The sequence below is a fragment of the Danio rerio genome, chromosome 17 (genome assembly GCF_052040795.2).
Source record: "Danio rerio strain M-AB ecotype USA chromosome 17, GRCz13ab, whole genome shotgun sequence".
Classification (NCBI taxonomy): domain Eukaryota; kingdom Metazoa; phylum Chordata; class Actinopteri; order Cypriniformes; family Danionidae; genus Danio; species Danio rerio.
The window spans coordinates 18,671,582-18,683,869 of record NC_141037.1 but is presented as its reverse complement, the minus strand read 5'-3'; positions in this window follow the sequence as shown (position 1 = coordinate 18,683,869).

Sequence of the window (12,288 nt, the reverse complement as noted above, 5' to 3'; positions counted from 1 at the left end):
CTGTATTTACTTGTGCAATATAAATTTTTTGGAAAATATCTATTATTTTAACTAACCTATTATATTAAAACCATTAAATGTTTTTTTTTTTTTAATCCAACAATGGATTTTAATGCAGTAGTCATGCTGAACCTGCCTTTGCCTTGATTTACGCTGATGTCTTTTGCTTTGTTAAGTGACAGTATGTAAATTTTAAAAAAAAATCTGATTCATTTGCAACATTTAATTGAAACATTTAATTTCAGCTTTTTTGTAGCTCAACAATAAAACTAACAAACAAAAGGTTATAGTAAAATAAAAACAAAAATCTCTTTTAAAGACAATCCCTAACCCTTTCTAAACATTTTTCCTCTGGTGGGCCAAATCAAAGAATACAAAGGGCCATCTTTGGCCCGCTGGCCCTAGTTTGGGCATCACTGAATTACATTTAGCAAATATTCTGAAATAATGATATTATTAAGATACTTGTTTATATGATTATTTATTTATTTTTTATTTAGTTAGTTAGTAGTTAGTTAGTTAGTTAGTTAGTTAGTTAGTTAGTTAGTTAGTTAGTTAGTTAGTTAGTTAGTTAGTTAGTTAGTAAGTTATTTGTGATTTTTGTTTTGTAATATTAATTTTGGTTGGTATCATAACTACTGTGTCTTATATAGATGGATTTTTTAAAAAAGATATTAATCTTATTTTAGTATGTATTTAATTCATTTATATAAACAAAAAAGTTTTATTTTTCAATTTTATTTTGTTAATTAATTATTAATTTATATATTCATTCTTATTTTTGCCATTTCTTAAATGGGTAGATGTATTTTTAACGATTTAACATTATAGTTTTAGTATCAAGTCACTTTTATTAAAGGTGCAGTAGGTGATTGTCTTCAGAAACATTTTGAGTTGTGCTGGTTGAAAATCTCTTAACAACCTAATAGTAATGATTAAAGAAAATGATCTAAATGTGTTTATATGATTTTTATTCTAGGTAAGGCATAAGACTAAAAAAGTTTGTCCAATTAAAATTAGTTTGACCAATAATTCCCATAATTCTGATAAGTAGCCCAAACTGTCTAGCAAATGTAGATTTGTACATCTGCGCACCTCTTTCACGCAGACAGATCCGCCATTTAAAACAAATGCTGAATCAAAACTTTTAAAAGTCCTAAATCAATACTGGAGTTACGACACCATGGATGAAGTATTTCTTTTAGACAATTGAAGTTATGTTCTAAAACTATTTTAGTCATGCAAAGCTGATGTAGATTTTGTTGTTTTTCGAATGGGTTATATGCATGTAAGTGTTGTTCAGCCACTAAAATCTAGAATCTAGTAAAATCTAGTGATAATTTGATGTGACCATTTTCAATTTCATAAGGGACCCTTTACAGCATCAGTAATGTAGATTTTTATTTAGTTTAACAACAAAACATCAGTAAACAGCGATATTGCACCTAGCCTGCTTTACTGAGCTGAACTTGGTTTTATATTCATATTGTTTCATTTTTTAAACAATGATAACCTGTGACGAAATATTCGGTCCTTCAAGAGTTCAGACTTAGATATTGCTTGATGCTATTAGCAGGTTTGGTATGCTGTCCCTGGAGAGAACCCTGAGCTCTGAGATAAATGAGCCCAGGGCTTCCGCCTTGTCGATTTTTGTTAGGCTACTTAAAGTGAGTTTGGATTAATCTGATTGGCTAACTAATGATTGTAGATGAGAGACCAGCTTCGGTCAATCATATCACGTGCTCCTCTCGAAATTAGTTTGTGAAACTTCACAAAATAGCATGTAAGTATGGCTTAGTAACAAGTGGTATTACTCTCCCGACCAACCACTAAGTACACAGTAGTCTCTTTAGGACAAAGCATGTGAGAGAGTGAGGCCAGTGGTCCTTGCATGCATGAAATATTGCACATTATGACAAGTTTTGCTTGCTACACAACTAAAAACAAGCTAGATATAATACAGTTTTACATTCAGAATTGTAGAATTATAAAGTACTGTAGAGTTTTCTAACTGGCGAATGACATGATCTAGTGGGTTGTCTACTGTCATTTTTAAGATGCATGTTCATGATTTCAGGAGGCGTGGCTTTGGACAGCAGGGGAGGGACTGTGTTTTCAAAACTATTATGCTAACGGATAGCATTTTAGCAGATCACCTACTGCACCTTTAATACTTTGAATGCTTGTTTGTTTTATATTTGTTTTTATTTTATTTCTTGGTTTTTGTCATTTTTAACAGTAAGTGTCTAAATATTTTTGCTACTTGTTCAAACTACTTTTTTAAAATGAGTTGAATCAAAACAGTTCTTGAGTTTTTTTTAAACAACTCAATTGTTTTAAGTTCAATCCACTTACATTTGTAAAAACTATTGAGATAACTTAATCAGTTTGTGTTGGGACCACATAAAGCAATCGTGTGAAAGCATTCTTTACAGTGTACAGTAACCCTGATTTAGACTGGCATGTTTAATATTAACTATAATTCAATATTGATTTAACAGTCTTTCTTGGTCTTTTGGCAAGAGTGCATCAGCTATTCACATGGATATAGCAGAGGTATAATGTGTCACTGCATCTTGGCCTGTGTGTTTAAGGGCAGGAATATCCACATCAATAATACATGGCAACGTTATGCAACAGGAATACCTGATGGCAGATGCTGTCTATGCCTGAGACAGAAACTGAGAAGCACTGCAAACCCAACATACCGTTTTCACAATGCACAGCAACAATAGAAATGACAAATTGTGTAACGTGACATGTCATTGCTTTTATGGGGGGATTAAAAGCAGCAAGTTACACATGAATGGAAGCGTTTATAATGTCAATGGAAAGTTCTATAAGTTCTGCTAAATTATTTTTATATGCTCACTTTTACGTCAATGATGAGTCACCTGCTTTTAAATAGAAACCCACTCAATCATCAATGTTATTGCTGATTGGCTCACGTATGTTCTGAATCCATGCTTTTTTTCTTTGAGTCACAGCAAGGGTGACTTTTTTTGTCATGGATATAGCATTGCACTACAATACAATAAAAAAGTTAATTTATTGATATAATGATTCATATCTATAATATATTTCTCTCCAAGGGCATGCAATTCCAAAATATAAAGGTTCTTTATTAGATTTTATGGTTCCAGGAAAAACCATTAACATCCATACAATCTTTTCATTGCACAAAAGGTTCTGTACTGTGGACAAATGGTTCTTTAGATCAGTGGTTCCCAAAGTGGGGGGTGGCAGTCAATGAGTGGGGTCGCTTGGTGATTTCCAAAAATTTTATTAAACTATTAGTATTACCATGTTTTATCCATAACCTACAGAAGAAAATATATGTATTTAGTGATTACATTTAAAAAAACAACATGCAAATAAGAAGCCTTGTTTTTTTTTCTATTTGATTACAACCCCTGAGGTTATTACAATATATTAAAAACACAACAATAGCATAAAATGCAGTAGACTGATTTTATGGCACCAGGGTAAACTTTGACATCTTTATGGCACTCACATACACTAAAAATAAAGGCCGTGACTGAATATGGAAGAGGGTCTAAGAGCGACGTTCTTCAAAATTAAAGGAAAAATAGACTTGGGCCTATTGGTGTGTGTGCACTGTTGCATGCAACTTTTGTATATTTATAAACACTTCAGAGGATATTGGGGGTCCTGAGTCACTAGCATTGTTATTTTTGGGGTCAAGTTTGGGAAGCCTTGCTTTAGATTGTTCTTCACACTTTAAGAGAAATTGTCACTGACCAAAATAAGCCTAAAATAAAAAATAAATAAATAAAAACTGGAAATTACCCCAAAAGTCTGAACAAGAAAGTCTGAACATTATTATGAACAAGAAATACTGTAAGCTGCCAAACAATACTGTATGCAGTAAATTTATAGCTATGGAAACAAATGTATCTGAATTTATTTTTACTGTCGGTATGAGTTTGAGTAAAACATTAATATTAATATTAATTTTAAAAATATTATTATTTTTAAAGTCTGATAACATTTCTTACAATGTTGACCTTATTTTAGAGTTTTTTGCATTTAACTGTTTTTAAAGAAAATTACTTCAGTTCTTCAAAATATCAAATGTTATCATTTGTTGCAATTAAAAAGTAATAATAATAATAACATTTTACAGAATAAAACCATACACATAAAAAATCAAGTAATTTAAATAATATGGTAATTTATTATAGTAAGTGTATAATACTGTATATAGTATAGAGATATATGAGCAATATCACACTCGTAGCAGTGCAATATGGCTGTATATCAGCACTGGTGGGAGGCGTGCGTTGTTTGCCTTAGTGTTCCACCAGTGCTGAAATACATCCCTATCTCGCTGCTTCGAGTGTATTGCGTTTATAACAGTTCGAAAAATAGAATCTCAAACACGGAGAGTCTCAAAACCCTTTTGTATCAGGAACTACTCTCTTCCGCCATTCATTCACACCTGTTTTAATCTTCTAAGGGATTATTATGTGGTCCTGAAGCCATCTTGTGGATAGACAACATCAACCGTCTTTGGTCTGCTCGCTATGACAGGCTAATAGCCGCTGAAGCGTTGTCAGCTGTCTCAGAAATTATAGATATATTTTAAAATTTAAGGCACTATCCTTATAAATAAAACGTCAAGCTGTAGAGTGTCCTCTGCTTGTTGCTCTATGTGGGCGAAGTAATACAAAAAGGTTAAGGGTAAAGAGGCAGTACAAGTGCAGTTACTGGCTGAATATTGCACAGCTATCAACCAATCATATTCAAGAACCAGACAGAACTGTTGTATAAACTCTGTTAATGAATGATACAGCATACTAAAATAATAACTGTTAATAACTGATAACTGATAATAGTTAACTGATAAACTAACAAATACTTCCATAAACTTTCTTTTTTTTTACAGTATACCTTGGTATGTATGATAATATTTAAAGTACAATGACAGTACAATGTTGGGTAAATTGTTTATATAACTATAGTTTTTTTGTATTACCATAACACCTATAGAATATCACAACAGATTAATTCAAGTACTTTACTATGAATGCTTCAAAATTACAATACTATTAACTATATATCACAGAAGGGACAGGACGGGACTTGTATCAGATGTTGTGAATGATGGCAGTAATAAGCAGCTGTAAATGCAAGTAACAATAATAATCTGGGAGTATGAAGTAGATGACAGACACCAGGTTATAGTCTATTGCAGGATGACAGTGCATACAGGAACCAATGATGAAAACCAGGACGAGGAACCAGGAGAACACGCCACTAGCGACAAAGACGAGGAAGGACTGGAGATCACAGGAGACAAGGAAGGTAAGTTATATTTCTTAGAGTATTAACACTGACTTGTCAATATGACTTCTTTCTGTCTAGCAACGAGGCCGCACGCCAAACTGTGTGAGGGGACTTTATGGTGCAGGAGATGATGACAGTGATGAAGTTCTGGTCTGTGAGTAATTAATATTGATAATTGATATTGTGAGTACCAAGATATTGGTATCTTGGTGTTTGATTGAAGGAGAACCTGGTCTGACTGTCATACTAAACAATTCTATAGTATTTTTTATGTGGCTTTTACTCAAACATATAACTAAAATGTTCAAGTGTTTGTTTCCATAATTGTATATTAACTCCATTATGGCTTTATAATACAGAATAACTCACAAAGTAATACTACATGGCATACAAGAAAGGAAAGCGATTCACCCTAGTGGCTAGTGGTCCACAACCAACGGGAACTAAATGAACAGTGAAACTGACAGGACAACTTAAGCAGGTCAATGAAGGTCAGATGTTTGTAACTTGATGAAAACGTCATCTGACCAGAACGCCTGAAATTCAACCCTGCTACTTCCATGGGTCACAACCTCCATATACTACCAATCCCAAAACAAGCAAAACAAGCCAAAACAAAAAAGCAGAATATCTGCAGCACTAATAAAAGAAACATCATTTCAGCAGTGCATGATGAGACTGTTGGATGAGTTAAATGAAATGTCAAGCTCGATGCGTGACTGAATCCAGCTCATAATGGGCTTCTAGTAAAAATAGGGATGCGAGTTAATCACTGTCCGACTGTTGGAGACGCACGGCACTTCTCTGGGTTTCAAAATAAATAATATTGTGTTCATTGTCTTTGCCATCTCACTCCACGCTCTGAAGCAATAAAGCATAGTAAGACAGAGATCAATGTGGGATCATTTTCCCTTCGTCTTCTTCCATCGCTCATTGTTGCTGGGGTTTTGTCTATACATATATATATCGATTATGCATACTCTCCCTACTGCCTCTTTTATAAAAGATGACTGCACAATAGATCATTCAGACTGTACTTTGGAGGAAATGATGGCAAACTATGTTTCAGATAACAGAGGCGGCCAAGCCATGTGCTTTGATTATAAACAGACTGATTTATAAGGATGTTTATTTATCTGTTTACAAGTGCTAACTTTTAAATGCTAGATTTTGTTACATACAAACCAAAAACTAACGTCAAATAACATTGATATTTAGTTAACTTTAGGTTGTGTTGGAAAGTGATTAAAATTTAACGTTGAGCCAACATCTTAACTCATATTGACGTCAAAAACGTATCTTTATTCGTCAGGTATATGGCATCTAAAATCCAAGATCTGATAGATGTCATTTTGGTAACGTCCACACAACCTCAAGCTGTAACATCATTAGACATTGATATCTGGTTGATTTTAGGTTGGTCATCGGAGTTTTGACTTCAAACGATTTTTATTTCCAAACAAAACACAACGTCCCCACGACGTTGAGGTACAACTTTATGTTGACGTCTTGTGCTTGCTGGGTGTTTAATGCCATTTCAGTCATCATGCAGTAAACATCCGTCATCTTCTCATTAGTGACATGAATCTAAACAGTCTCTGTGTCATTGCTTGTAAAGAACTTGGTCGTCTTCTTGGACACTTTTAATGCTTCCAAATAGTTTGCTGCAATTATAAATTACCCATGTCTTGAGGTAGTTCATTAGATGCGATTTACCTTCTGTGTTCAATTTGATTACACTGGTGAATCCAATCGGACTGGGTGTGATTTTTCTAATCCCCGTAGAAAAGAAAAAAATAAAGTAGTGGAGTGAAAGTACCAATACTTCATTAAAAATGTACTCAAGGGAAAGTAAAAGAACACATTTTATTGAACTACTTATTAAATTACAATTTCTGAGAAAAACTACTAAGTTACAGTACTATTTATGTATTTGTAATTTGTTACTTTACACCACTGTAAACCAATAATTAAAAATGTCATTTTAATAGCACTTACATGTCAAAGGTCGTTGATGAGCAAACAAACCAATATTTTAAATGCCGTTTGAACATTAAATGCACTTAAAAAGTTGTGGATAAGCAACCCGTAATATAAAAAAGTAATGTGAATACTAAATACAATGAAATGGGTGAAAAAAAAGTAATTTATTACAAAATAAATATATCCATAATGTTACAAATAAGCAACAATAGTTGCTTAAAAAAACATTTTTTTAAATGAAATGCGTTCAAAGTTTAAAATGAACCGATTCAATATTTATAAAAGAAATAGTCTGATTATAGACCAAATTAAACCAACACATTTTGCACACATAAATACATTAAAGTGTTTATAGATAAACAATGAAAAAAGTCCTTTGAAAACTTCGATTGTTAAAATACTTTTTACAATTATCAAATATGTTTACAGTTTTTAGTATTCAAAGACAATTTAAGCTTTCAGGGTCTTTAAAACAATTATAAATGTTGCAAAAGTTACTATTTAACATTGTATACTAAAATGTTAAATGTTTATCACTGTTACTAAAGAAATATTAAGCATTTTGACATCCTTAAACAGTTAATTAGCATATTAGAAAGATTTCTGACACTGAAATCTGGATGACTTTGGTATCATGATTAAATACTAAAACAGAAAATAGAAGTTGTAGTAGTATAATAATGGATCTGAGTAATAAAAACATTGTTTACGTTTTTTAAGTACTTCATAGAAGCTTTGAACTCTAAAAACATTCAATTGGGTACAGATCATTGTTGTCAAAATGTGTTACACTCTGTTGCAAACGTACACTAGTGTGGGCTTGAATCAGTCATGTTGTTGGTGTAAAGGTGTGAAGTGAGAGCTTTCAGAAAGGTGTGAATCATTGTTCTGCTCTAATCGTTCTGCAGAGATATTGGCGTGACTATGAAAACTCCATTCTTCCCTGTGGATTAACACATTTCAGCGCATTAAAGCAGCTGTAATGACAACGCCAGTTTACACTGCAGCAATCCCACTCTCACACTCTGCTGTTATCAAAAGGCATGACAATTCCCTGCACAAAACTGATCATTTTCTGAGCTCTTGGAACATTTTGCAATACTTTTACAAGGATAGTTCACCCAAAAATGAACATGTGCTCATGATTAACTCGCCTTTAGTGTAAATACGAAATTTTTATTTGAATTTTTAAAAAAACAGAGGGTTATTCCTGACACTTTTTCATACAATGATAGGAGGGGACAAGACATGTGCTGCCAAACAAACAACTTTAGAAAATAAGAAAACAGCAGTTAAGAAAGTATCTGATCATTGTAAGGTAAATAGATTTACACCAGCTGAGGAATTTATAAAAGTTATTTATAATTAATAATTTAAATGTTGGACACACAATATACAAACAAAAAAGGGTTTGTGTCTTCATGTTTCAACCTACATCTGACCTGGACAGACCAAAATGTAGAAAAAAGTTATTAAGAAAAATTTCCAAGCTATAGAAAGCAGAGACTGATGCTCTTCCAGCCACAACCCAGTACTGGGAAACACCCATACACACATATACTCATACACTCATACACTATGACCAATTAAGTTTATTTAATTCACTTATAGTACAAGTTTTTGTACTGTGGGGAAAACCGAAACACAAGAAGGAAACCCATGTGAACACGGGGAGAACATGCAAACCCCTCACAGTAATGCCAATTGGCCCAGCCAGGACTTGAACCAGTGACCTTCATGCTATGAGATGACAGTGCTAACCACTGAGCCACTGTGCTATTTAGATGGCAAGTATGAAATACTAGCAAAATGTGCACATGCCCAGTGAGCATGAATGGTCATGCATTTTAGGTTAAACAGTGTGGATGGAGATCCTTTGTCTGAAACGCTCAAAACATGCCAGTATGGATGAGAGGTATGCCATGTTGACGTCAAATAAAATGATGCCTGTGTATTTTAATTTAAAACAGTCATAAATTGTGAGGCACTGCAAAAAAATGCAAGATATAGAGGCTGTGCACATCCGTCAAGCCAATGTTTACATAAAAAAGTATGTCAATTAATAATGCATTAAAATGTAAAAACTTGTTGTTGTGTAAATGGCCCCTTTTGCTGAATTTACACTCATTTTATAATGAAAATGCTTCTCATCCATATTGACCTTTTTTATGGATTTCAAATAAACAATCTAAAAAAACATCACACCACTCCATTTTTATGGGTTGAAGATGCTGATGTAGTGTGGATGCCAAAAATAACCACAATAACAAAAGATTATTAAAAAACAAAATGCACAAGTGTAAATATTATACAAGTATATAAGAAACTTTAAAGAATGCAAAATCAGCTTGAAACAAAAAAGGCAATTCTTTTTGTAAATCTAAACTTAAATCTATACTCTTAAACAAACAAACAACAAATTTAATAAGTAAATTAAAAGAGAAAGCATTCATGTCCACACCATTACACCATCACCACCACCAGCCTGAACCGTTGATACCAGGCAAGATAGATCCATGCTTTAATGTTGTTGATACCAAATTCAAACCCTAAATCTGAACGTGGCAGCAGAAATCCCCATCTTCCTCAAGGTTCAATGTGTTGTGCATTCAGAGATGCTCTTGAGTATTTTTATATTCACGTTGCCATTTTTATTTCATATTTATACCTACATACCTAATACACTTTGAGAATGATTGCAGTTTTTAAAGAATAATCTAATTTTTGAAAAACATTAAATGAATGCAGATTGGAACGAGATCAGACTGATATACATTCATTCATTTTCTTTTCGTCTTAGTCCCTTTATTAATCTGGGGTCGCCACAACGGAATCAACCACCAACTCATCTAGCATATATTTTACGCAGCAGATGCCCTTCCAGCCTCAACCCATCACTGGGAACAGACTGATAAACAGTTGAAGTCAAATTTATTAGCCCTCCTTTGAATCTTTTTTATTTTTTTCCTAATTATGTTTATCTGTCATGTGAGAGACACTGGACAACGGAGTTGAGAATCCACATGCAGTTTATTTCAAGAATGGTCAGGCAGGCAATGGTCAACAGTTCAAACAGGTACAGGCAGAGCAATCCAATGTCGTGGTCGAAGAACAGGCAAAGGTTTGGCACAGGCAGCAAGGAATTCAAATTAGAGAACAAGGCAAAGGGTCAGAACACGGCTAGGCTAGACAAAGGAAACGCCGTAATGTTCACAAACAGCACAAAAAGACTGTGTGTGTCTGTGAGTGTGTAATCAACAGAACACCGGAACAGGTGTGAGTACAAAGTGCATGACGGGATTCGTAGTTTGTTAAGTGACAGAATTATAGTTCAGGTGAAAGTTGCATGTTTACCAATGACCTGCAGCTGCTAGATCGCTGTTGAACATAACATTAACAAAGCAAGGAGTTTTTCACAGCATTTCCCATTTTTCTTCTGGAAAAAGTTCATTTATGTTATTTGTTTTATTTTGGTTAGAATAAAAGCAGTTTTCATTTTTTTAAAAAACATTTTTAGGTCAATATTATTAGCCCTCTTAAGCAATATTTTTTTCTGATTGTCTACAGAATAAACAATTTTTATACAATGATTTGCCTAAATACCTTAACCTGCCTAATTAACTTAAATAACCTAGTTAAGCCTTTAAATCACACTTTAAGCTGAATACTAATATCTTAAAAAAATATATTGTAAAATATTATGAACTGTCATTATGGCAAAGATTAAAAAAATCAGTTTTTAGAAATAAGTTTTTAAAACTATTAAGTTTAGAAATGTGTTGAGGGGGGGAAATCTTGTTTCCATTAAACAGAAATTGAAGAAAAAATATTCAGGGGCTAATAACTCTGACTTCAACGGTATATGCAATAAATTGTAAAGCAGACAAACTATTAAAAATATCAAATAAATCTTTGGAGCGGAACAGGATATTTAAGCACTGCAGTAAGATGAAGCACCAGACTCATGTGAAGCAGAAATGGCAGTGTAAGTGCAGGCAGTGATGTATTTCCTCCACCCTCGTGGCTCCACACTTCTATTTAAAGCCAGCAGAATCGGCTTGACATAGATAAGTTCTTCTTGGCTGGAAAAATAAATGGTCATGTTGAGGAATGAGCCAATGAAGACTTTAAAAGATGGCAGTGTAATCACAGTAATTAGAGTGGAGGTGGGAGGACGAGCACTCAGGAACCAAGATGAAAGATCCAGCGCAGCCACAGAACAACGGCAAACACTGTCTGCATTACTGTTTATGTCTCGGCAATGAAAGAACAATTGGAAGCGATCTCATTCATTTCAACCAAGCGCATTTGACTGAAGGTTAAAACTGGAGCTCCAAATAAAATAAAATACTTTTGGCTCACTGGCAAGTTTTTCAGAAATCTAGCATGTCAAAGAAATGTATGCTTTGAACACACTGTAAATTAGCACACAAATAAACCAATAAATAAATAAGATGTAAAAGTGAATACATACTGTACAGTGCTCAGAATATATAAGTACACTCCTCACAAATCTTTTAAATTCACAGTTTTAATAGGAAGCTATACAATGTTATATTTGTGAAAAAATTTGATTAGTCAGTACTGAAGCCAAATCTGGAGCTTATATAACAAAAAAACTTTACGATAATGGTCCATAAACAAGAACACCCAAATTTATGTTACAGAAAAATATTAAATACAAATTTTGGAAAGAGGAAAAAATCAAGAAAAGCAAAAAAAAAAAAAAAAAGAAGAAGAAGAAGAAGAATTTAGTTGAAATATTGTATGTTGTAATTTTTTTTTTTTGCAATATTTTGCTTAAATGTAATTGTATTATCTTTGATTTTTAAATATGTTTGGTGACAATTTTATTTTAATAAATACTGTATATCTGTTTAATAAATCAGTTTTGTTTAAATGCACCAAGATACATTGCCTTCATTCACTGAGAAATTGATAAAAATATTAATTTTCAAAATAGGGTATACTCAATTGCTGAGCACTGTATTTTTC